Source organism: Oryx dammah, unplaced genomic scaffold (assembly GCF_014754425.2).
Source record: "Oryx dammah isolate SB20612 unplaced genomic scaffold, SCBI_Odam_1.1 HiC_scaffold_20, whole genome shotgun sequence".
Taxonomy (NCBI): domain Eukaryota; kingdom Metazoa; phylum Chordata; class Mammalia; order Artiodactyla; family Bovidae; genus Oryx; species Oryx dammah.
In genome coordinates, this window is record NW_024070204.1 from 71,069,904 (window position 1) to 71,097,699 (window position 27,796).

The 27,796-nt window shown below is 40.5% G+C and overlaps 1 pseudogene; it reads left to right on the plus strand.

Annotated features, from left to right (window-relative positions):
• The first annotated feature begins 261 nt into the window (after positions 1–261).
• LOC120879255 lies at positions 262–26,172 on the plus strand (annotated as a pseudogene).
• Positions 26,173–27,796: the final 1,624 nt, after the last annotated feature.

The window sequence follows — 27,796 nt, forward strand, 5'->3', positions numbered from 1 at the left end:
AGCATGTAACTTCAGTGAGCCTCATTTTCTTCATCTGTAAAATAAGCTAAAACCCACCACCTTATCATATTGTTATGGGTTTTAATTGAGCAAACCTGTTAAGTGCCTGACATATAAAAGACTCCCAGTAAATGTTACTCTCCCCCTAGTCCCTGTCCCAGTGTACTAAAAAAGATTATATGGTATGAGTATTCTGAAGATTGTATGATTCATTTCTTCTGCAGGTGTAGTTTTTCTTACAGAAGAATATCCAGTTATTTCATGATGGCATTTGCACCTCCAAAAAACACAAATGGCCCAAAATGCAGACAAAGATGAGTACCTGGACACCCCTAAACCATCAGCTTTTGAATGACCGGGTGAGTAATAACTATTTTATTAGTTGAAATCATGCTTTAAAGGAAAAAAAAACATTAAAATTTTGGTAATCAAAACATGAACAGGAATTGCTGAGGATTATATAGTGGATAAAAAAAAATGAAGGATTTCTTCAAAAATTTTAATTGAAAAAAACCAAAATAAATTTAGAACAAAAATAAAGAAAACTTTAATTGAGCCCCAGTTACATGGCCAGAGTTGGCAAGAGATACAGAGTTCCTGCTTAGAAAGACAGATCTTAGGGACTTCCCTGGTGGTCCAGTGGCTAAGACTCTTTGCTCCCAGGGCTGGGGCCCAGGTTCTGTCACTGGCCAGGGAATTGGGTCCCACATACTGCAACTAAAGACCGTGTGTGCTGCAACTAAGACCCAGCACAGCCAAATTAATTAATAAATATTTTTAAAAAGATTTAGGAGATGAGAAGGCGGACTGCCTACCAGCTCCCCTTCACCTCCGTATCCACCAGGTCTTCAGGCTCTGTGAGTCTTCCTCCGAGGCCTCTTCATCCAGACCCCTCTTCATCCAGACCCCTCTTCTCCTTTGACTTGTGCACATCCAGCTCCACGTTCTCAGTTCACACACTCACCCCCCTTCGCCTGGCACATTGCAGTAACCCCTCAGCTGGTTTCACTGTCTCTAATCTGTCCTCTATTCTGGTCCCAGAACAATCTTTCTAAAATACTAAGCTAATCCTATGAAGCAAAAGTGATAACAGACTGCTCCAAAGGATAAATTCCACCCTACCCACCGTGCAGAGCACTGAGGACCCTTCATGTGTGTTAGTCACTGAGTCGTGTCAGACTTATGGATTATAGCCGGCCAGGCTCCTCTGACTGTGGGATTCTCCAGGCAAGAATACTGGAGTAGGTTGCCATGACCTCCTCCAAGGGATCTTCATGACCCATGGATCGAACCCAGTGTCCTTTATATCACCTGCATTAGCAGGTGAGTTTTCTTTTTTTAATTTATTTGGTTGCAATTTTTGTTGAAGCATGTGAACCCTTAGTTGCAGCATGTGGGATCTAGTTCCTTGACCAGAAATCAAACCCAGGCCCCCTGCATTGGGAGCATGGAGTCTTAGCCCCTGGACCACCAGGGAAGTCCCAGCAGGTGAGTTCTTTAACCCTGGCTCCACGTGGGAAGCCTGAATAGCTTTTGTCAAATTTTATGAGAATTTCTAGGGAATTCCCGGGTGGCCCAGTGGCTCAGAGTCTGTGCTCCCAATGCAGGGGGCCTGGGTTCCATCTGTGTTCAGGAAACTAGATCCCACATGCTGCAAGAGTTTGCATGCTGCAGCTAGAGAGCCCACATGGCACAACTAAGACCCAGTGCAGTCAAATAAATAAAAATGCTTTAAAATTTCATGTAATTTCTAGATGAGCAATGATAAGAGAAATAATAATTTCTATTAGAAATGATATTTATTTTGTTGTTCAGAACTCCCATTTTATCCCCCCCCCATTTTTATTTTGGTTTAGTTAGGTTCTAGTTTGGAGTAAAAGTATTTTCAAAAATCTTAGCCTGCCATATGTAAAATAGATAGGCAATGGGAATTTGCTGAGTGGCTCAGGAAACTCACACAGGGGCACTGTATCAACCTAGAGGGGTGGGGTGGGGAGGGAGAGGGGAGGGAGGTTCAAAAGGGAGTGGATATATGCATACCTATGGCTGATTCATGTTGAGGTTTGACAGAAAACAACAAAATTCTGTAAAGCAAAATCCTTCAATAAAAAAATAATTAAAATTAAAAAACTGTCAAATCACCATGTTGTACACCTGAAACTAACATTATATTATGTCAATTATAATTCAATAAAATTAAATATAATACAAATTAAAAAAATCTTGGCCCGTGTATATACCCATATGTATGTGAATAAATGTATCAGTGCTCAGACACACACAAGGAATTTGCATATGTATACAGCAAACTGTTAATAGTGTGTGCACATGTGCTCAGTCTGGTCCGACTCTTTGCAACTCCACAGACTGTAGCCCTCCAGGCTCCTCTGTCCATGAAATTTTCCAGGCAAGAATATTAGAGTGGGTTGCCATGCCCTCCTCCAGGGAATCTTCCCATCCCAGGGATTAAACCCACGTCTCTCTATGTCTCCTGCATTGGCAGATGGGTTCTTTACCGGCTGAGCCACCAGAGAAGCCCAACTATCAATAGTGGTTTCCCCTGAAAAGTTGGGCAACATGGAAGAGTGGGAGGGAAGTCTGTTGGAAGAGAGAGTTTTTGTTTTTTACCATATACAGTGCGATGATATTTAACAATTTAAAAAACAAATATAAGTAAAAGTGAGCAAAGAACAGTAATGCTGAGAATTGAAAAACACAGGTTCCAGATCAGCTATACTAAATAATCTCCTGCTTGACATCAGTGAGTCTCTTATGCCTCTGATCTTTGCTACCTGCCTTTGGAAATTGAGTGGCTTGGATCTGATGACCTCAAAGGCCCCTTCCAGGTCTAACATTCTGACACTGTGAAAGGGGTTCAAAATAGATACCTAAGTTTACAGCTGGGCAGACCATGTCCATATGATAACTTCAAGGGCTTTTCTACACTTCTACAACAGGGCATTTGCCAATGATCAGCGTAATTTTGAGGTCCTCTTTTTTTGTTTTGGCCACACTGCACAGCATATGGGATTTTAGTTTGCTGGCCAGGGATAGAACCCAGGCACCCTGCATTGCAAGCGCAGAGTCTTAAACACTGTACTACTAGGGAAGTCCCTGTTTTTTTTTGTTTTAATTTTACCTTTTTTCTATTCTGTAGTAAAATGAAAAATATGAAACTGTTTCAGTCTAAAATAAACCTCATAGGAGTTTAACTTCACAAGAGGCTTTAAGCAGAGATTGAATTCAAATGTAGATGCCAAAATTATAGCATCCTCAGATTACAAGATAATTCAGGCCTTGTGAAAACGTTGAGAGGAGGAATGTTTTATAAGTATGTATTTCTTTGCTGCCTAGTGTAGGGTTTTTTTTCCATCTAGTGTTTTAATTGAAAGTGATCAACATTTCTTTTTTTTTTTTTTAATATGGTTCACACATGTAGTTCAGTACACATGTAGTTAAAAGGGTGTTCTGAGAAAAAGCACCCAACCACCATCCATCGGTCATAATTTAGGAGCCCCAAAATGTCTTATGCCTCCATGGTAATGACGTCACATGGTGAAATATGCAACCACAGTGTCAACAGACTAAAATAACAACCATGGGATTTTGACTTAACAGCAGGCTCTGAGTAAACTGTGATGTAAACAAACTGCAACATTCTGCAAGGAAAGACGATTCTCTCTAATGTTTTCCACTTGAGTGATACTGTTTCCGGACTCTTTTTTTATTTTAATTGAAGTAGCGCTGACTTACAATGTTGTGTTAGTTTCAAGTGTACAGCAAAGGGATTCAGTTATACATATCTATTCTTTTTCAGATTCTTTCCCTTATGGGTGATTACACAATATTGAGTAGTGTATGTACTATAAGTAGGTCCTTGTTGGTTATTTATTTTATATATAACAGTTTGTATATGTTAATCCCAAACTCCCAATTTATCCTCTTCCAGCTTTTTAAGATCAAAAATCTGACTGCAAATCCTTGGAATGAAGACTTGCTCCCAACCAGAGACTATAAGATTCTGAGTCTGCCTCAGGGCCTGACAGTTAAATAATTTGTTCCAAATTATACTTCTTGTCAAGGGTAGAGTCAGAAACAGATCTGAGTTTGTCTAGTGTTTCTCTTTCTGCCCCTCATGCCTATCAGTTCCTACCTGACTCTAATCGCCTTTTGGTGAAGAACTGGATTTGCTTGAACTCTGCTTAGACTTGGTCATTGGCCCTCTAAAGACCCTATCTCCTACCTTCTTTATTTTATTTTGTTATCAATGACTGACTTTATTTATTATTTATTTATTTAAATATTTATTTTCTTTATCTATTTGGCTGCACTGGGTCTTTGTTACAGCATGCAGGGTCTCTAGATGCGGCGTGTGGGATCTTTTTAGCTGCAGCAAGTGGAATCCAGTTCCCTGACCAGAGATGGAACTCGGGCCCCCTACATAGGGAGTGTGGAGTCTCAGCCACTAGACCACCAGGGAAGTCCCCCTGCCACTTTCTCGCTGACTCTCCACACCCCTTCAGGTCAGTGCCCCTTTCTTTCTGATGCCTTCTGTTGTCACTGGACACCACGATGGTCCTCCCAACCTCCTTTTGAAAGGAGGTTGTCATTCTGGGACCTGATTGTTTTTTTTCCCACTGTCAGGTCAAACCATGGGCAGCAATTCATTGAGAATGTAGGGCTTGAGGTCAGAATAGGGAAGATCAAGGTTGGGGGTCAGAATAGGAAGACCATGGTTCTAGCAGGGTTTCCCAGGCATTAGTGATAAAGGATCTGCCTGTCAATGCAGGACATGCGAGAGACGTGGGTTTGATCCCTGGGTCAGGAAGATTCCCCTGGGGTAGGAAATGGCAGCCCAGTCCAGTATTCTTGCCTGAGAAATTCCATGGATAGAGTAGCCTGGCAGGCTACAGTCCAGGGGGTCTCCAAGACTTGGACATGACTAAGCACGCTTGCACCACATGGCTTTTTCGTGAGGAACCAAGTATATTATTCAGTTGAACATACAGTCTGGAACCAATGATTTTTCTTTAAAATCTATAAAGGTAACCCTTTGGGCCTCTGCTTATCCTCTCTAAAACAGAAAAAGTGAACAAAAAGATCCTAAGATTCCTTTTAGCCCTAAAATCCTATGACATCTGAATCTCTTGTTGTTGTTCAGTCAGCAGGTGTTTTGTTGAGAGCTTCCCCTGGAACCTGTGGATTGTATAAGGTAAAGTAGCTGTAATCTACCTGGGAAGAGAAAATGAACAGAATCACCTGGCGGGCAATAGCGAATCCTAGAAAGGCTAGGTGGAGCATGAGCTGCAATTGGAGGAGGAGTTGGGAAGAGTGAGACCAGTGGGTGCCAGAGAATTGCTGGTGCCCGAGACTTAGGAGGGGAATTAGATGCTTGATAAGACTTTGTTAGACACAAGAGAAGGGTTCAGGAAATGTGTGAATCCTGATTTTTCTCTTTTTTTGTTATTCTTTATTTTTTCTTGGCTGCACTGAATCTTCGTTGGTGCACGAGGGCTTTCTCTAGTTGCAGCGAGCGGGGGCTACTCTCTAGCTGCAGTACGTGGACTCTGGGCCGTGCGGGATCAATAGTTGTGGATCACTGGCTCAGCTGCCCCGAGGCATGTGGAATCTTCCCCGACCAGGAATGGAATCTGTATGCCCTGCATTGGCAGGCAGATTCTTAACCCCTGGACCACCATGAAAACCCTGAATCCTGATTTTTCAGTCTTCTGAAAAATTCTATAGGTTTTAAAATTTTATTTTATAGGCTCTCTTCTATTATCTTTTTCTTTGTTTGCTTGTTTTGACCACTCCATTGGCTTGTGGGACCTTAATTGCACAACCAGGGATTGAACCCTTGCTTTCTGCAGCGGAAGCATAGAGTCTTAACCACTGGACCACCAGGGAAATCCCCTCTTCTATTGTCATCTAAAAATTCTGAGATTATCTGTCACTGTTATTTGAGGGTCCTAGTGGCTCAGGGGGCAGTTAATTAGGAGGGAGGAGAAAATGGTATTCTTTTTCTTCTTCTCTAAAGTATAAAAAGTGTCTACCTGTGATATATGATATTACCTGGTTAGTAGCAAAGATGGCATTTTCCAGGCCTTGAGGTTGTTGTTGAATCAATTATTTCAGTCTCCATTTTGCCTGCCCTTTGAAAGCAGAATTTGAGAGTCTAAACAAAGGAAGGAAAACAGATCTGTTGGAAGCATGAAACCAGCTCCTCCTCCTCCTCCACAAAAAGGAAAAAATAGCCCTGAGCTAGTTTCTAAATAGGAATGTTCTGACAGTGCGAGAAAATTTAGAAAGTGCCAGGAGGAAGGGAAAACATGAAGCCCAGTTTTGAAAGCTGACAGAGTGCAGGGTGGGCGCCAGAGAGACAGTCACACCTGTTACCTGCTGTCTCTTGCTTCCTGGCTCCAGCTTGCCCTCCTCTGCCAAAGCTCATTCGAGTTGTCCCTTCCTCACCCATTCAGAGAGATACACAAATGACTGAAGCTCAGGAAAACACCTCTCCACTAATATGTAAATACACTCACATGGTAGCGATACATCCAAAGGATATTCATTTGTCACAAGCATATTCATCCCTTCCAGCAAGCTTGAGCACCTGTAATATACCATGTACAGCACTCTGCAGTGGAGAAGTCAAGGTGAATAAGATATAATTTCTGTCCTCAATGGTATATAACAACAAACCTATACAGATAAACACTGAGCTATAAGCCCAGAGGTGCACATATGCAAACATATATGTAATGTACACCCACTGGTATGTGAACTCGTGAAATAAAAAAACAGAGCTACTCACTCATAAATTTCACAAGTTCTAATACTAGTAATGCTGAAATATTTGGAGGGAGGTTGTCCGTTTTCCTATTTTTCCTTTGTCAGTTTTGTCATCGCCTTTCAAATTCCAAAAATGATTTCACTTTATAGTTCCATTCTTTTCTTATTTCTTGCCTTTAAAAAATTATTTATTCTCTAAGATGAATTGTCTCACATGGAGAAACTGAGAAAAAGGAAAGTTTGCCCAAGTTATAAATAAAGCTACCCTTTCAGGTACAAAATCTGTCTCTTTTACTCAGTTGATAAAATGGAAAAGACTGGCAATATTTAGTGATTGATTCTTTAATGATGTCTTTTTAAAATTTATTTATTTTATTTTTGACTGTGTTGGGTTTTCATTGCTATGCACGGGCTTGCTTTGGTTTTGGCAAGCAGGGGCCACTCTCCGGCTGCAGTGAGCAGGCTTCTCATTACGGTGGCTTCTCTTGTTGGGGAGAAGGGGCTCCAGGGCAGGCAGGCTTAAGTACTTGTAGCACTTGTGCTTAGTTGCACCTAGGCATGTGGAATCTTTAGGAACCGAGGATTGAGGCAATGTCCTCTGCATTGGCAGGCAGATACTTAACCACTGGCCCATCAGGGAAGTCCTAATGATGTCTTTTTAATGGGTATTTTGAACCACAAAATATGAAATCATTCTATCTTTTTTTTAAAAAATTATAGGTATTTGAAGAAAGAAGAGCTCTGCTTGGAAAACTATTTAAAGTATACTTGATTCTAAGTCAGAAAGAGAAAGACAGACCCCATATGAATATCACTTATATGTGGAATCTAAACTGTGGCACCAATGAACGTACCCTCAAAACAGAAACAGACTCATAGACGTAGAGATCAGACTTGTGGTTGCCAAGCGGGAGGAGAGGAGGGAGCAGGACAGACCGAGAGTTTGGGGTTGGTAGATGCAAGCTATTACATTTAGAATGGCTAAACAACAAGGTCCTACTGTATAGCACAGGGAACTATATCTAGTATCCTGGAATAAATCCTAATGAAAAAGAACATTAACAAAGGAATGTATATAAATCTATATATCCATATCTAAGTTACTTTCACACTTTCTCAAAGGAAACAGTCTCAATGACCATTGTCCATGATCAAAGTACAGTAAGTCCACTCTTTATGAATGAGTTCTGTTTCTAAAGCGAATTCATAGGTCCAATTTGATCATAAATCCAACACAGTCATCCTTGGTACCCAACTAACACAACTGGCTACACCCCGCTGTTTGTAAGCTTGCTTCCAGACATCCTGGGCTTGAAATTAAAAAACTGCTCTATTGTACTGTAAAGTACACAAAAGCACAGCCACCTGTAGAGGATGGACACATGTGACCGTGCATGCCAGACACATGAACTAATGTGATTGGACATGCGAACACACATTTGTATCTTTGAAAGTTCGAAACTCAGATGTTTGTATGAGGGGACTGACTCTATCCATCTCTGGCTGATGTGTATTACTCATCAAATTCCTCTACAGTCTCACTGAGAGTCTCTTCCACCCAAGAGAACTGGAAACGTGGTCATACAAAAATGTGTACACTAGTGTTCACAGTGGTATTATTCATAATCGTCAAAAATGTAAACACCCAAACGTCCATTTGGTGAGAAATGGATAAACAAAATGGGGTCTAGCCAAACAATGGAATAGTATTCAGGCTTAGAATGAAAGGCAGTTCTGTTTCAAGCTACTCACATGAACTGCTATGTGAAATAAACCAGACACAAAAGGACCAATATTGTTTGATTCCACTTTTATGAAGTTCTTAGAATAGGCAAATTCACAGAGAAAGAAAGTAAAATAGAGGTTACGAAGAAATAGGGACGTTATTTAACGGGTGGAGTTTCAGCTTGAGTTGTAAAAACAGTTCTGCAGACGGATAGTGGGCACGTTGCACAACACTGGGAGTGAGTGTGCATCATGTCACTGAACTGGACACTTAAAAATGGTCAAATTTTAAAAAGCACGGGCAAGAAACAAGAATGAAGTGCTGATATATGCTGCAACATAGATAAACTCTGAACATAGTATGCTGAGTGAAAGAAATCAGACACCGAAGCCATCTAGTATATGATTCCATTTATATGAAATATTCAAAATAGACAAATCCATACAGACAGAAAGTAGATGAGTGGTTTCTAGGGGCCAGGGAGCAGGGGAGGAGTGACTGACTGGAATGGGTATGGAATTTATTTGGGAGGTAATGAAAACGTTCTGAAATTAGACAGTAGTGCTGGCTTTACAGCTTTGTGAATATACGAAAATGCTGGGTGGTGTGGTGTATGAATTGTTCCTTAATTAAAAAAAAACAAATCAGGATCCCTTTTAAAAAATTATGCTTTGATTTCTTTAACTCTAGATGTATATAATGAACTTGAAATAGTCCATCTTTAAAGCATACAGTCAAAGCCTTCTTTCCTTTGAAGGGAGCATCTTTGCCCCAGAATATAGCAGTAGACAGAATATCCTACCCTGTGAGTTACTGAGATTCATTTTCCCGTATGTCTTAGTCCATTCCAGGTGCTATAACAAAACACTGGTGGGAGCAGGGGCTTATAAACAGCAGAAAATTTATTTCTCATAGTTCTAGAGGCTGGAAAGTCCAACATCAAGGTGCTAGCAGACTCAGTGTCTGGTGGGAACCTGCTTTCTGGCTCAGAGAATATCCATGTGTCTTCACGTGACAAAAGGGCTAACAGGTCACTCTGTAGTCTCTTTAATAACGGACACTAAACCCACTCATGAGGGCTTCCCTGGTGGCTCAGTGGAAAAGAATCCGCCCGCCAATCAGGAAACTCTGCTTCGCTCTCTGGGTCAGGAAGAGCCCCTGGAGTAGGAAGTGGCAACCACTCCAGTATTCTTGCCTGGGAAATCCCATCAACAGAGGAGCCGGGCGGGCTACAATCCACGGGGTTGCAAAGAGTGGGACACAAGTGAGCGACTGAGCATGGATGCTCACAATCCCATATATGAATGCTCTCCCTCATGACCTAATCCTCTCAAAGGCCCCACCCACCTCCCTGGGTCATTACCACAGGGTTAGGCTTTCAATTTAGGAATTAGGGGTGACATAAACATTCAATCCATCATAAAGCTCTGTATCTTACTGTTCTTGTTTGTCTGATTTAGTCATCACTTCTTTTCTGTGCTGGTCTGCAAGCTCCAGTCTAAAGATATTTACTAATCTAAAGAAGGAAAAAAAAGTCATGTACACAATGTTTTTGGAAGACTTTACATATCCCCTGAAGAAAGAAATGGCAACCCATTCCAGTATTCTTGCCTGGAAAACCCCATGGACAGAGGAGCCTGGCAGGTTACAGTCGTGGGGTCGCAAAGAGTTGGACATGACTGATCGACTTCACTTTACTTTTACTTTTACAAGAAAAGGGGCAATATTGATTTCCTTCAGACAGGAAAACTGTCTAAAGGGTGGAAGAGGCTCTTACCTGAAGAGCCTTTTGTGCCTTTTGAATTTTTAATCATGTGAATGTTTTTAATCATGTGAAGGTAATATCTATTCAAAATAATAGTAAAATTTTATAAAATAAATTCACTAAAAATGGCAAAATGAGAAATACCTGAAATTTAAAATCTAGCTAAATTTTTCTCATATTGTATTTGTGTTTTTAAACTAACTTTGTTACCAACAACTTAAAAAAGAGACTTATAAAAAAAGCAAATAGATAAAATAAAAAGGGACATATTTAAAATGACTATATTTGCATTTTCATTCTACTTACTATGAACGGAAATCCCTAAATTAATATAACCAGGGCTAATATTCAGGCAGAATTCATTGGTATGGCTGACCAGCCTCTGCCTATTTTGATTGGTTGGTAGCATTGCCAGTTGTTAAACATTTTTAATATCACCCTGGATAAAATTCAAGGTCTTCAAACTTTTAAAAAGATCTTGTTAATTCTTTTCTTTTACCATAACTAATAGAAGCATATATTTCAAAGGTCACTGATATTTGCAAAGATCACTAATTATCTCTCTACTCCAATCAGCCAAACTATAGGGTCAGGCATGGTTTTACCATTCTCCGTGTTGTACATTGCTTGATGCTATCAGGCATTTAATAAATATCTTCTAAATGAAAAAATGATTCTCACTGGTTTTTCTCTTTTGCCCAACAACAAACTTATTCCATAAATTCACTAGATCATATGGTAATCTTTATACCTCCATGGAAGCCACAGGAATTAAGTTTGAAGGGGATATTTGCAGTTTATTTTTATTCAGTTTTCTCTCTCCATTTTAGGTTTTAGGCTTTATTTGTCTGTGTGTTTTATGAACAACATAACAGATTGATAGCATAAGGAATGCATTTTCAATAAAAAAGAAAAAGGAGAGAAGTAAGCATACAGATTTTTTTAAATTTTCCTTTACTCATGGCTGTGCTGAGTCTTCCTCGCTGCACAGGCTTTTCTCTAGTTGTGGTGTGCAAGCTTCTCATGGCTTCTCTTGTTGCAGAGACTGGGCTCTAGAGCCTTCTCGTTTAAGTTGTGGCACGTGGGATCAACACAGGCTCAGTAGTTGTGGCACACGGGCTTACTTGCTCCGCTGCATGTAGGATCTTCCCAGTCCAGGGATCAAACCCATGTTACCTGCGTTGGCAGGTAGATTCTTTACCACTGAGCCACCGGGGAATCCCAAGGATACTGATTTTTAAACTTAGCATTACTTGGGATTTTCATTGCAGGAGTCAAGTATTGGCTTTAAAGCTCAATCTCATATTAGAAGTAAAGTCACTTTTAAAAACAATCTGGATAGTAAGGGGCAAGATGTAATGTGAAACCTATTCAATGATAGACAATCCAAAAAGTATTTTATATTTAGCCATGTGTGCATGCTCAGTCGTGTCTGACTCTTTTGTGACCCCATGAACTGTAGCCAGCCAAGTTCCTCTGTCCATGGGATTTTCCAAGCAAGAATATTGGAGTGGGTTGCCACTTCCTTCTCCAGGGGATCTTCCCAACCCAGGGATCAAACCCAGGTCTCTTGCATTGCAGACAGATTCTTTACCAGCTGAGCCACCAGTGAAGCCCAGGATAATATAACCAAAAAGCAAAAAAACAAAACAAAACAAAACAAAACAAAACACAACAGCCTCTTCCTTCATCTTGACCTCACTGCCTGAGAACTTTCCTTTCCTCGCCATTTGGTGTGAGGTGAGTGGTGCTGATGCCCTAGCAATGGTCCTCACATCTTGAAAGTGCAGCAAGAATCCTTGTGACAACTACTCTGAAAATGGGATTTTCACAATCCTATTGTCAAGAAATCCCAAAAGGCATTAAAAAGAACTATAAAATATAATTATGATATGATATAAGATAGTATTGTTGCTGTTTAGTCACTAAGTCGTGTCTGAGTCTTTTGCAACCCAGCGGACTGTAAACCCACCAGGCTCCCATGTCTGTGTGATTTCCCAAGCAAGAATACTGGAGCCAGTTGCCATTTCCTTCTTCAAAGGATCTTCCTGACCCAGGGATTGACCCCATCTCCTGCTTGGCAGGCGTATTCTTTTCCACTGAGTCACCAGTGATGGTCATATAAGATAGTATAGCATAAAATAATATAGCACAATGTCATATACTAATTATATGATATTAATATTAAAAAGGAACTAACTGTAAAATAAGGTATCATACATGGTACTAGGATAAGAAGACGGTCCTAGCTGCTCTCCTGCCTCACACATTAGATCCCTGGCTGTGATGGTATGGCTCTTTATTCTTGAAGAGCTGAAGCAAGAGATGTGGGACAGATATATATATACTATTATATATATATAATAGATTTGAAAAAAAAAAACAACCCAGGAACCTACTGTATAGCACAAGGAACTATATCTAATATCTTATTATAATCTACAGTGGAAAAGAATCTAAAACAGAATATATGTGTGTGTGTGTTTGTGTGTGTGTGTGTATACATATATAAATCACTACGCTAGATACCTAAAACACTGTAAAATAACAATGCTTCAATTTAAAAAGAAATTGAAAAGAGAAAGATACTGGGCGATTACCAAATTCATGTACAGTTAATTCTTCCATGGATTATCTACTTTTTGGATTATTCCCAGCACCTTTTAAATTCCAAGGGGATTTTCCCCAGCTGTTAAGCATTCTTCTCAGTCATCTACCCACCTTCAACTGGTAGAAGTTCAAGGAATGCAAATTCATTTTCTATTAGACTAAATAAACACAATTAGAAAGGAGAAACCCCTAAGGCAAAGAACACCTATCAAAGCCAAATATAAATTATCTTTGACTGTTATAATCAGGGAAATAAATAAGAAACCATTGTAATTATCTTTTTAATCTCTAGAGGAAAAGGTTTGAATATGTTCTTTTGTAGATTTCTTCAGGACTTTATAGTCCTAATGTTCTTTTATATTCATTCTGAATCACTGTTCTTCAATCTGAGCCTGTTCTCTCCTTCTGTCCTGTTCTCCATGACAATAATTGAGCTGACCTCAATCCTTGCAAATGTGCTTCCTGTCCTTGTTAATGTACAAACATGGTAACTTTATGCTTTGTAATTTAATTTTTGTATATCTAATGATTTACCCTGCATGCTTATTATTTTTAACATCACTATGATATTTTGTAACAGGGGTCCCCAACCTCTGGGCCACAGGCCCATTGGTACCTCTCATCAGATCAGCAGTGGCATCACATTAGAAATAAAGTGTGCAATAAATGTAATGCTGTAGTTTTTCTAGTAGTCATGTATGGATGTGAGAGTTGAACCATAAAGAAGGCTGAGCGATGAAGAATTGATGCTTTTGAACTGTGGTGTTGGAGAAGACTCTTGAGAGTCCCTTGAACTGCAAGGAGATCAAACCAGTCAATCTTAAAGGAAGTCAGTCCTGAATATTCATTGGAAGGACTGATGCTGAAGCTGAAACTCCATACTTGGGCCACCGGATGTGAAGAGCTGACTCATTAGAAAAGACTGATGCTGGGAAAGATTAAAGGCAGGAGGAGAAGGGGATGACAGAGGACCAGAGGGTAGGAAAATGTCACTGACCCAATGGAGGTGAGTGTGAGCCAGCTCCAGGAGATGGCGAAGGACAGGGAAGTCTGGCATGCTACAGCCCATGGACTTGCAGAGTCGGACATGACTGAGAGACTTAACTACAACAAAATGTAATGCGCTTGAATCACCCCGAAGCCATTCCTCCCTGCCTGTTCCCCCAGTCCCTGGAAAAATTCTCTTCTATGAAACTGGTCCCTGGTGCCAAAAAGTTTGGGGACCACTGTTTATAATATTAGCTACCATGAGTACAATGAGTCATGCACTCTTTTAGGAATTTTATACATATTTTTATTTATTTAATCTTCCCAGTAACTCTCTCTAAATTTAGACATAAATATTCAATCAATGTATAAAGGAAGAAATTAAGAGATTCTTAGTGAGACTCTGGCCTCATTCCCAAAGCCCCCATGCATCCTTAATGCCATATTTTCTCTTATCATGTTGCGGAGCTGATTCACTATTGTGAGGCATTTGGGGTTATTTCTGGTTTACTGTAGTGATAATTATATCCCATAAAGATTTTGTCCCTAATCATCCTGGGTCCCCACGTAGCTCAGTTTCTACAGAGTAGCACGTAGCACTGCCCAAAGTAATTTTAAAGACGAATACCAATTCTCATGTTGTCTGTCAAAGAAAATCACAGGGGATCCAATTCAGAGCTCATAACACTACTTACCAGACCCCCTTTCTTCATCCCCCAGTTCTCTCACAATGTATAACTGCTGGAAAGGCAGTTACAGTCTGAACCGCCACAAACTGCCTACACGCCAAACCCTGCAGCTCTCCTGTCTCCATATGCCCCGCACTGGCTATTGTTTCAGAGATCACCGCGGCATCGTGGGCTGGTCCTTCCTCTGGCCCTCGCCACTCTGGTCTAGCTTCTCTATCGCTCTAATAACCCATCCCCAAAGGAAAGAAGTCTCATATTATGTTAGTTAGAAATATAGACTGTGCAGAAACAGGCCGAGAGGAAATCTGGGAACATTCATACATGAATACATTTTATTCACTTATTTGTAAGTTAAGGTTTCTGATTTTTTAAATTTTCATTTGAGAGTCCCCCCGCCCCCTTGAATAATAATGTCCAAAGTGAGACTGATGAGCACTGGTAACAGTGACTAGTTTTTGTTTTATTTAAAATTCTTTGATTTGGCTGCACTGGGTCTTTGTCACAGCACCCAGGCTTTCTCTAGTTGTGGCATGTGGGATCTTAGTTCCCCGAGCAGGTATCAACCCTAGCCCTTTGCATTGGAAGGCAGATTCTTTTTATTGATTTGTCCATGGCTGAGCTGGGTCTTCGTTGCTGTGTGCGGGCTTTCTCTGGTTGGTGTGAGCATGGGACCACTCCTCTCTGCTTGCAGTACGCGGTCTTCCTACTGCTGTGGCTTCTCTTGTTCAGAGCACAGGCTCCAGGGTGCTTGGGCTTCAGTCGCTGTGGCGTGTGGGCTCAGTAGTTGTGGCTCTCAGGCTTACTTGCCTTGCAGCATGTGGAATCATCCCAGACCGGGGGTGGAACCCATGTCCCCTGCACTGGCAGATTCTTAACCACTGGACTTCCAAGGAAGTCCCACAGTGACTGGTTTTAATCAAGAAGTACTCCAACTAATTTAAAAAAATAGATCCTATGATTACAAAGAAGTTGACTTGTCATAAGGCTTGTCAAAAATACATTTTTACTTTATATGCCTTTTTTTTTTTTTTTTTTTTAGGGCTTCGCTAGTGGCTCAGACGGTAAAAGCGTCTGCCTTCAACGGGGTAGACTCGGGTTCGATTCCTGGGTTGGGAAGATCCCCTGGAGAAGGAAATGGCAATCCACTCCAGCACTCTTGCCTGGAAAATCCCATGGACTGAGGAGCCTGATAGGCTACAGTCCATGGGGTTGCAAAGAGTTGGACACGACTTCACTTTCACTTTCATGCCTTTTTAGGTGGTCAATGTATTTTATGATTAAAACTAAAGTGTTATAAAATTCTGATTACTTTATAATAACTGCTGCTGCTGCTAAGTTGCTTCAGTCGTGTCCGACTCTGTGCGACCCCATAGACGGCAGCCCACCAGGCTCCCCCGTCCCTGGGATTCTCCAGGCAAGAACACTGGAGTGGGTTGCCATTTCCTTCTCCAATGCATGAATGTGACAAGTGAAAGTGAAGTCGCTCAGTCGTGTCTGACTTTTAGAGACCCCATGGACTGCAGCCCACCAGGCTCCTCCATCCATGGGATTTTCCAGGCAAGAGTACTGGAGTGGGGTGCCATTGCCTTCTTTGATAAAATACAAGTAGCCCCAAACTTTCCTGTTTTCTCTTCTCTAATGGACTAAAGAAGAAAAACAGAGATTTAGACTCTGATAACAGCTCCTTCCGCTGCTAGCTGTTCCCATAAGAACCTTTCTTTTGATTTTGGCCAGCTCTCACGCTCTCATCTTTGATCAGTCACTAATCTTGGGACTGGTTTGGGGTCATCACTGGGGAAAATTGTGAAGTAACCCAGGCGTTTGTTTGGTATGCCCCAGATTGCTTTGGCATGTACTTCCTGTCTCTGGCACTCTTTTTTTTTTTCCCCCCAGGTCTTCCTATCAACTTTTCCTTTCCAATCATATCAATCATTTACATATTAGTAGGACTTTAACTCAGAGAAGGCAATGGCACCCCACTCCAGTACCCTTGCCTGGAAAATCCCACGGGCAGAGGAGCCTGGTAGGCTGCAGTCCATGGGGTCGCTAAGAGTCAGACAGAACTAAGCGACTGCACTTTCTCTTTTCACTTTCATGCATTGGAGAAGGAAATGGCAACCCACTCCAGTGTTCTTGCCTGGAGAATCCCAGGGACGGGGGAGCCTGGTGGGCTGCCGTCTCTGGGGTCGCACAGAGTCGGACACGACTGAAGCGACTTAGCAGCAGCAGCAGCAGCAGGACTTTAACTGGGGCTTCCCAGGTGGTGCTAGTGGTAAAGAATCCACCTGCCAATGCAGCAGATCCAAAAGACACAAATTCGATCCCTGGGTCGGGAAAATCCCTTGGAATAGGAAATGGCTCCTCATCCCGGTATTCTTGCCTGGAAAATTCCATGGACAGAGGAGCCTAGTGGGCTCAGCAAAGAGTCAGACAAGAGTGAGTGACTGAGAACACACACACACACACACACACACACAGGATTTTAACCCTATATACTCCCCCTTCTCAGAGATATTTGCTTGTATTGCCTTAGCTCTAATTGTAAACACAAAGGTTTGTTTCTGGTCCTGGAGTTTTAATCACTAATGAGCTGATGTAGAAACTGGGGGGAGAGGGGGAGACTGACTGCCCAGGCGTCTTCTCTTAAGGTTGTACAGACAGTCCGTGGCTTAAGATGCCTTGACTTAGCAACTTTTTGGCTTTACAGTGATGCAAAAGTGATAGACATTCAATGGACACCATATTTAAAATTTTGTATTTGGGTTTTTTTGGGAGGGGTGACTAGCCGTGTGCAGTAGGATACTCATTTATGGTGCTGGGTAGCCAGTGAGCCACAGTTGCCAGTCAGCCCCTCGGTCACAAGAGTACAGGCCAAATACACTTAAAACCATCAGTACCCAGACAGCCATTCTGGTTTCACATTCAATGTGCTTGTGTACATGCTAAGTTGCGTCAGTCGTGTCCAACTCTGTGCAACCCCATGGACTGTAGCCCACCAAGCTCCTGTGTCCATGGGACTCTCCAGGCAAGAATGCTGGAGTGGGTTGCCTTTCCCTTTTCTAGGTGTAGCAGTCAATAAATTACATGAACTAGTCAACACTTTATTATAAAATAGGCTTTGTGGTAGATGATTTTGCCCAACTGTAGGTTCATGTGAGGGCTTCCCTGGTGGCTCAGTGATAAAGAATACCCCTGTCAATGCAGGAGACTCAGGTTTGATCCCTGGGTCAGGAAGATCCCACGGAGGAGGGCATGGCAACCCACTCCAGTATTCTTGCCTGGAGAATCCCATGGACACAGGAGCCTGGTGAGCTACAGTCCATGGGGTCGCAAAACAGCTGGACATGACTGAGTGACTAAACAACAGCAACAAGCATCAGGGTTCATGTAAGCGTTCTGAGCACGTTAAGGTAGACTGGGCTAAGCTAGGATGTTTGGTGGGTTAAGTGTATTACGTGCATTTAAATTTATGATATTTTCAATTTATGATGGATTAATTGGGATATAGCCCCATCAGAAGTTAAAGATCTACATTTTACAAGTCTGTATATTTTCTCAGTTTATGACTATGACCAGCTCCCAAATTTTTCTGTAACTCCAAGTTTTGAGGTCAAGTGCACATCTATGTCCACACTGGCTTTGCTTGGGCTCACACACACAAATGTGAGAAAGAAGAGGTAGGTGGCAAAACATGGGGTGTACTTGTTAGGGAAGGAAATGCATGCAATTCGTTAAGAATATGTTACTAAACTCACTTTCTATGCAGTTCTTTATCTCTTTCATAATGCGTCTCTGGTGTCAGACTAAACCTGGAGCTTTTTTTTTTTTTTTGCTTTGCTTTTTTTTTCCAGTTTGACAAATGGACGGACACTCAGAGGAAAAGAATCCCGACAGTCCTGTTAGAACGCTGCTCCCTGTCACAGCAAAAGTTCTGCTGTCGAAAGCTTCAGGAGAAAATTCCAGCAGAAGCTCTGGATTTTACTACAAGCTCCCAAAGGTGTTATCTTTATACATCTTTTCTTTCCTGGACCCCCGAAGCCTTTGTCGCTGTGCACAGGCACAGATAAAGAAGCAGGGTTCGGTGTTTTGTAAAGACAGCCTAGAAAACACTGAAACTTGAGGGAAAAAAGAAAGCACGCATACAGACCTGAGCACTGCCAAGATGCTCACCACATTTCGTTTGCACAGTTTGGATTGGCCCCATCTCTTTGTGTCTGGCTGTGCACTTAGTGCTCAAAGGGCAGAAAAAGTAAGCCATCGCTAAGTGTCCATAAAATAGTACTAGACAGTGAGGGGAAATATATACATATGTATATAATGGTTCATCATCCAAATAGTCTTATATTGCACAGCCGAGGACCATAGTAAAACGTAAAGTGTAGAGTGCAGGCCATTCATAAATAGAAAAGCATGAAATAAGGTGCTAATGTGATAAATAAACAGAAGCATGTGAGACTAAAGGAGTTCAGAGGGGGCACATGTGCTCACAGGTTGGAAAAGCATCTGACCATTATTTTCTTACAAATAATTTCCTGGTGTGTTCAAGTATATTTTTTAAGATATAAAATTGATAGTCATTTTGTTGATTTCTTTTCATAGTCTAGAAAGTCCAGATATTACCTGTTACTGTGCATTCATATGGTAACTTTAGTTTTTAAAATTAAGAAAATGAATGCAGTAAGACAGATGATGTATTTAATAATTGGTGTTGGGACAATCGGGCAGTATCTGGAAAAAAATTCTAGAAAGATAAAAGACTGATATGAAATTATGGGAAACCATTCCCTACTCAAAGGAGGGAATTCCCTGGTCCAGTGGTTAAGTCTCTGCTCTTTCATTGCTGAGGGCAGAAGTTCAATCCCTGTTTGGGGAACTAAGATCTTGTAAGCCACCAGGCATGACTAAAGGGGAAAAAAAATGTAATTAAAGGAAATCTAGGGGAAGGAAGACTTTATGAGTAATCTATAATATTCAGAGCCTCAAAACAAAATGTATAACTTAAAATCTTGCTTTATTTATTTTATATATTTTGTATATATATTGTATATGCTTTATAAATAAAGAAAGCAAGATTTTAAGTTGTGATTATAAAAGTTAAAATTTTCTCCATCGAAAAGAAAACTGTAAATAAACACAGACAGTAAACAGGAGGGAGCTCCCTGGGAGTGGTTAGGACTCGGTGATTTCACTGATGAGGGCTCAGGTTCAGCCCCTGGCTGGGAGACTATGAACTCACAAGCTGCTGCAGTGTGGCCCTCAAAATTAAAATTAATGGGGGAAAAACATATTGCCAGCAAAGGGGTGACTTTCTTATTTTTTAAAGAACGACTATAAATCTACATTAAGAAGAAAAAAAAAGCAGAGCCTAGCAGAAAAATGAGCAAAGGAAGTGAACAAATAGTTCACAGAAAGAAAAGCAGATGTTTCTAAAATAGATAAAATGCTTAGCCTCATTTTCATGCCATCGTTTGTGACTCAGATGGATTGAGTTTCTTTTTTTCTTTTTTAGTTTCTTTTTTAATGATAATATTTTATATTGTTAGGGGTGTGGGGAAACGAGCACCTTCATATGTTGTGCCTTCATAGATAAATTGATGCAAACACCAAGGAGAGCAATTTGGTAGTACCCAATTTTTAAATAAAGATTCCTGGATATTCCCTGGCAATCCAGTGGCTTTCACTACAGAGGGTGTGAGTTTGATCCCTGGTTGGGGAACTGAGATCCTACAAGCCATGAGACATGGCTAAAAACTTTAAAAAAATTTTAATGAAAAAAAAATAAGATTACCTTTGGCCAGTAGTTCCACTTCTTGGAATTTGTCTGATGGGTATACTTTAACACATGCAAGATTTATGTCTCTATAAGAATATTGCATCATTGTTTGTAGTAGCAAAAGGTTGGAAACAATGGAAATGTCTGCTAATAGCAGACTGGTTGCAACTATCTCCTTAATATATCATCAATAAAACAACAAAGGTGCAGAATTGTCCTACCACTTTGGAAGAATAAAAGAATGTATCCATATTTGTTGCTCTTCTGGAATGGCACACAAGAAGCCAGTAACAGTGGTTACATTCAGGGAGGGAAATGAGTGGCTAGATGACAAGGATGAGAGAGGCTTTTTTCTTTTTCTTTTTACTTTTTTTACAGTGTGCCCCTTGGTATCTTTGAATTTAGTATTGATGTACACATATTATTCTAAAATTGAAAACAATTTGTTTTTTTAAAAAACAGTGTTTTAAATGCCCAGTAATAGAGTATCATTCCGCCATATAATGAATTATTAGGCAGTCATTAGAAAACATGTTTTGGAAGAGCAGAGATGCTTATTATGTTAAAATGAAGAAAGCATGATTTTAAATTGCATGCAGTTTCCCAATTTTGCTCTCCTATATACCTGAAAAACAGAAAGGAAAATAACTTTACCAGCTTGTTGATAATGTTTGGTCATCTCTGATTGACAGGTTCTGGGTATTGTTTTTCTTCAGGTTTCTCAGAATTTTCCATGTTTTTCACAATGAGAATGTTACCATTCCAGGGAGATGTGATATGAAATAGATAATCTTAGATATCAAGGGAACATTTCATGCAAAGATGGGCTCAATAAAGGACAGAAATGGTATGGACCTAACAGAAGCAGAAGATATTAAGAAGCGATGGCAAGAATACACAGAAGAACTGTACAAAAAGGATCTTCACGACCTGGATAATCACGATGGTGTGATCACTCATCTAGAACCAGACATCTTGGAATGTGAAGTCAAGTGGGCCTTAGAAAGCATCACTTCGAACAAAGCTAGTGGAGGTGATGGAATTCCAGTAGAGCTATTTCAAATCCTGAAACATGATGCTGTGAAAGTGCTGCACTCAGTATGCGAGCAAATTTGGAAAACTCAGCAGTGGCCACAGGACTGGAAAAGGTCAGTTTTCATTCCAATCCCAAAGAAAGGCAATGCCAAAGAATGCTCAAACTACCACACAATTGCACTCATCTCACACACTAGTAAAGTAATGCTCAAAATTCTCCAAGCCAGGCTTCAGCAATACGTGAACCGTGAATTCCCTGATGTTCAAGCTGGTTTTAGAAAATTAGAGGAACCAGAGATCAAATTGCCAACATCTGCTGGATCATGGAAAAAGCAAGAGCGTTCCAGAAAAACATCTATTTCTGCTTTATTGACTATGCCAAAGCCTTTGACTGTGTGAATCACAATAAACTGTGGAAAATTCTGAGAGATGGGAATACCAGACCACCTGACCTGCCTCTTGAGAAATCTGTATGCAGGCCAGGAAGCAACAGTTAGAACTGGACATGGAACAACAGACTGGTTCCAAATAGGAAAAGGAGTACATCAAGGCTGTATATTGTCACCCTGCTTATTTAACTTATATGCAGAGTACATCATGAGAAACGCTGGACTGGAAGAAACACAAGCTGAAATCAAGATTGCTGGGAGAAATATCAATAACCTCAGATATGCAGATGACACCACCCTTATGGCAGAAAGTGAAGAGGAACTAAATAGCCTCTTGTTGAAAGTAAAAGAGGAGAGTGAAAAAGTTGGCTTAAAGCTCAACATTCAGAAAACGAAGATCATGGCATCCGGTCCCATCACTTCATGGGAAATAGATGGGGAAACAGTGGAAACAGTGTCAGAATTTATTTTTGGGGGCCCCAAAATCACTGCAGATGGTGACTGCAGCCATGAAATTAAAAGACGCTTACTCCTTGGAAGGAAAGTTATGACGAACCTAGATAGCATATTCAAAAGCAGAGACATTACTTTGCCGACTAATGTCCGTCTAGTCAAGGCTATGGTTTTTCCTGTGGTCGTGTATGGATGTGAGAGTTGGACTGTGAAGAAGGCTGAGCACCAAAGAATTGATGCTTTTGAACTGTGGTGTTGGAGAAGACTCTTGAGAGTCCCTTGGACTGCAAGGAGATCCAACCAGTCCATTCTGAAGGAGATCAACCCTGGGATTTCTTTGGAAGGAATGATGGTGAAGCTGAAACTCCAGTACTTTGGCCACCTCATGCAAAGAGTTGACTCATTGGAAAAGACTTTGATGCTGGGAGGGATTGGGGGCAGGAGAAGAAGGGGACGACCGAGGATGAGATGGCTGGATGGCATCACTGACTCGATGGACGCGAGTCTGAGTGAACTCCAGGAGTTGGTGATGGACAGGGAGGCCTGGTGTGCTGCGATTCATGGGGTCGCAAAGAGTCGGACACGACTGAGCGACTGAACTGAACTGAACCGAACTGATCATCTCTGTGTGCCATATGTCAATCTTGGTAGATTTCAGCATTGTATTTTATTTCCCAGAACTGACTGTGAGGCAATTGTTCTTTAGCTAGATTTAAAGTAAACAATAAAGTCACTGCACCAAGATGAGCTTTGAGCTGTTTAAAAATGTGGTGAGGGTTATCTTACAGTTTTGAAAGAGCTTACCTACCCTCAACTTTCCTCATTCCTGTTTAGTTTTAAACAAACAAAAAGCAGCAAAAATCAAAAAGAAAGCAAAATTTTATGTATCCCCAGTGCAGGGGGGGAAACTTAACTACCCAGGTCTAAACCTGATCTAAGTCAAAAGAGGAAAAGGGTGAGAATTAAGAAAAATTTTCTCCCCATCCCCTCCCCCACAAACTCCACATCTTGAATGAATTAATTAACCATATGAGGATTCAGGGCAGTGCAGTTTCACTCTGGGTTGCACAAAGTGGGTGTGATCTCTGTTTCTGCCTGCAGTGTTGTATCAGATCCTCTAAGCCTTTTCCTCCATCTAGATCCTGAACCTACTGTTTCTCCTAATTGTGCCCCCTTCTGCTTCCCTCTCCCCTACATGTCTTATCTTCAGCCCATAAAATAATCCTGGATGTAATAGAAACTCCATACACAATGGATGGAAGGAGGGAGGAAGAGAGACAGATAGATAAACAGATGGATGGGTAGTGAGTTCCATTACAGAGTGTTCTGCTCCTTTTGGGGGCACTCAAACATTATTTATTATTGAGTTAAGCTTGAAAAAAGAGGCCAGTTTTCCAAGGATGAAATGAATGTGAAGATTAGCTATCATATCTGCAATTCTTGATAAGAGACATGGAATGCCTAGTCTCAACTTTATATATGGACTTGACTCTAGTTTCCACTAAGACTTATTTAAAACCTGTAATAAATTATTTTTAAAACTACTACACATAATAGAGTCACCTCCACCATTTGCTGGATATGTAGGATTGACCATAATGCTATGAAAATGGCATGTACAGAATACTTTTTTAAAAACGTATTAATAGGGCTTCACCAGGTGTCAGTTGCAGTACGTGGAATCCAGTTCCCTAACCGGGGATCAAACCCTGGCTCCCTGCACTGAAAGCATAGAATCTGAGCCACTATACCACCAGGGAAGTCCCTAGGACAAATACTTAATACTCTGTTGAATCTTAAAGGCTACTTAGGACACACCAATATAGTATTAGTCATTATGTTCCCTTTATATACTTAGTTAAATCATAAGAATGGAGGGAAAACAGAAGCATATCATGAAAAAAATGAGCAATGTGTCAACTGGAGTTTCTGTAGCCTTCATACAACTTTCATACGCAGACTCCCAGAGATCCTTCAGTTCAGTCGCTCAGTCATGTCTGACTCTTTGTGACCCCATGAATCGCAGCACAGCAGGCCTCCCTGTCCATCACCAACTCCCGGAGTTTACCCAAACTTGCGTCCATTGAGTTGGTGATGCCATCCAACCATCTCATCCTCTGTTGTCCCCTTCTCCTCCTGCCTTCAATCTTTCCTAACATCAGGGTCTTTTCAAATGAGTCAGCTCTTCACATCAGGTGGCCAAAGTAATGGAGTTTCAGCTTCAACTTCAGTCCCTCCAATAAACACCCAGGACTGATCTCCTTTAGGATGGACTGGATGGATCTCCTTGCTGTCCAAGGGACTTTTAAAGAGTCTTCTCCAACACCACAGTTCAAAAGCATCAATTCTTTGGCACTCAGCTTTCTTTATAGTCCAGCTCTCACATCCATACATGACTACTGGAAAAACCATAGCCTTAACTAGACGGACCTTTGTTGGTCTCTGCTTTTTAATATGCTGTCTAAGCTGGTCATAACTTTCATTTGAAGGAGTAAGCATCTTTTAATTTCATGGCTGCAATCATCATCTGCAGTGATTTTGGAGCCCAGAAAAATAAAGTCAGCCACTGTTTCCACTGTTTCTCCATCTATTTTGCCATGAAGTGATGGGACCGGATGCCATGATCTTCGTTTTCTGAATGTTGAGCTTTAAGCCAACTTTTTCACTCTCCTCTTTTACTTTCAACAAGAGGCTATTTAGTTCCTCTTCACTTTCTGCCATAAGGGTGGTGTCATCTGCATATCTGAGGTGATTGATATTTCTCCCAGCAATCTTGATTCCAGTTTGTGCTTTCTCGAGCCCAGCATTTCTCATGATGTACTCTGCATAGAAGTTAAATCAGCAGGGTGACAATATACAGCCTTGATGTACTCCTTTTCCTATTTGGAACCAGTCTGTTGTTCCATGTCCAGTTCTAACTGTTGCTTCCTGACCTGCATACAGGTTTCTCAAGAGGCAGGTCAGGTGGTCTGGTATTCCCATCTCTTTCAGAATTTTCCATAGTTTATTGTGATTCACACAGTCAAAGGCTTTGGTATAGCCAGAGATCTTTAGAAAGTTCCAAAGTCTTATCTAAAGCTTAGTTTCCCCATTTACAAGGGGAGAATATTAATTAAACTACCCTTCAGGTTGTGATGAGGATGGTTAATAGGTGCTAGATAAATATTAGTTGACTTGGATTCTGTCTGAATTAACATTAAAAAAAAAAAAGAAAAGAAAAAGGGGTACTCAAAGCCAGTGCTCTGTGAGAACCTGGAGGGATGGGATGAGGAGGGAGGTGGAAGTGGTGTTCAGGTTGGAGGGGACACATGTATACCTATGGCCAGTGTATGGAAAAACCGTCATAATGTTGTAATTATCCTCCAATTAAAATAAAAAAAAAATCTTCCTGCCTGGTTAGGAAGCACTTCAGGTAAGAATAAGTTGGTTGTGATTTGGAGGAAAAGGACCAAAAAGAAACTACTTGTGAATTCCAGGGGTGGTTTATCTAGTTAAAATTATGTTTGCTCTGATTCATTCATGAATGAATCCATGAATCCACTTCCCCAGTAGCTCAGTGGTAAAGAACCCACCTGCTGTGCAGAGTAGTGGGTTCGATCCCTGGGTCAGGATGATCCCTCGGAGGAGGGCATGGCAACCCACCCCAGAAAAAAAAAAAAAAAGAAGTTCTCACAGTACCAGGGTGATGGCTCAAGACCTAGAGAAAGTGGACATGTAAACTGAATAGTTTTTTAACATTGTTCTCCCAGGTGAGCTGGCATTGGAAGAATTTAACTGAACTGGATCAGCTCTGGATGCTAAAATGTTTACAGTTTAACTGGTACATCAATGTCTCCCCAACTCCCTATGAGCAGGGTGTATGAAAGAAGCATTATATTCAAATGGTGAAAGAACTCCATGTTACCAAGCCCAAGGTAAATTTGAGAAAAGAAGAATTACTAATATCAGCTACTTAGGAATTCTAGAAGTAAGTTGGAGAAGGCCATTGGTTCAAAAGAAATATACCATGACTTCAAAATTCCCTTGTTCTAAGAACTTAACAGCTCTTTTCAAGATATCCATGTTAGTTGAAAGTCATTTGACACTCACAAACCACAGTTCCACCCAGGTTATGACTTGGAGCTCCTCATTCTCTCCAGATTCCTGGATTTCTGTGTTTCTGACACCTACAGTACACAATTCTGACACTGGGATTCTGTGGGTAATGTGCAGTATTTATTATCTATGGGTCATCAAATTTTACTTAACTAATTCAAATTTTCTGTGATTCTACCAGGCAAACTGAAGTTTATGTTTCTATCATTAATAAAGAAAAGTTTGCAAAAAATTAGTGATTAGGAAAGGGTATAATGGGCATATTAAAGTTCTTTTCACTTTAGAAACTACAATGTAAAGTCCTTTCATAGAATTGTAAACAGTAAATAGTATGAGCATAAATTTTTCTAGTGGTTTTCTATGCATTGTAACCAATGTTTATGTTCATTCTTATAGTCACAGTTAATTAGATAACTTATGGGAAATTTTTATGAGCTTTTTCTTTATGGCATGATCTATATACATGCAGAGTTGTGCATTGTTTTGTATAGTAGAAGAGTTCCTGAAAATTATGTGTAAATTAAAAATTTTAAATTATTTTTAAAACCACAGGGATTTTTTTTAATAGAAAAGCTGCAGTGAGTCCTTTTTGAATTGAAGAATCCTTTTGAAATATGAATAGTTGGCTCTTAACATACTCATTTATGTTTCATTTTATTGTGTTTACTTGATGTAGAAACCCTCTACATTTAATATAGTAATAAACTTCATAATTAATATTGTTATAATTACAATGATAAAAGCAGTCTTTCTGATTTCAATGATGGCTGTTCTTCATGAGAATTTCTTTTTAAAAGAAAAATGTAAAGTGCAGTGGTGGAAGAATTATTTTAAAAATTACGATAACTATGACTCCTTTTATCACAAGGCTTTCCTTAACTCTCATTCAAAGTCACTCATAGCCAGGGAAAGGCTTCAATAGCTGAAGCGTGGGCTGTTCTGGGGCAGAGGAGAGAAAAGTGATTAACCAGGTTGTAGAATGAAAAAAGGTTTTGAGTATTGTATGTAATACTGATTTTAATACTTGGTCTTCAACAATAACTCTTTTTCCAGAAACTATTTATGCACTTCCCTGGTGGCTCAGATGGTAAGGAGATGCAGGTTTGATCCTGGGGTCGGGAGGATCCTCTGGAGAAGAGAATGGCCACCCACTCCAGCATTCTTGCCAGGAGAATCTCCATGGTTGGAGAAGCCTGGTGGGCTACAGTCCATAGGATCATAAAGAGCTGGACATGACTGAGCAACTAACACACATGTATTTTAAGATGATGAATAGTTTTGATACAAGAAAATTGCCACATTGTTGCTTAGTATTTCATTTCTTTAGGGAGTAGTTTGTTATAATAAATTTCAGTTTTTCTATTAAAGAAAAAATCAGCAAATTAAACCCAGTAAGATATAAAAAAAGAATAATACATGATGACCAAGTGGGATGTATCCAAGGACAGTAAGGTTGGCATGATATTAAAAAATCAGTCCATCTAA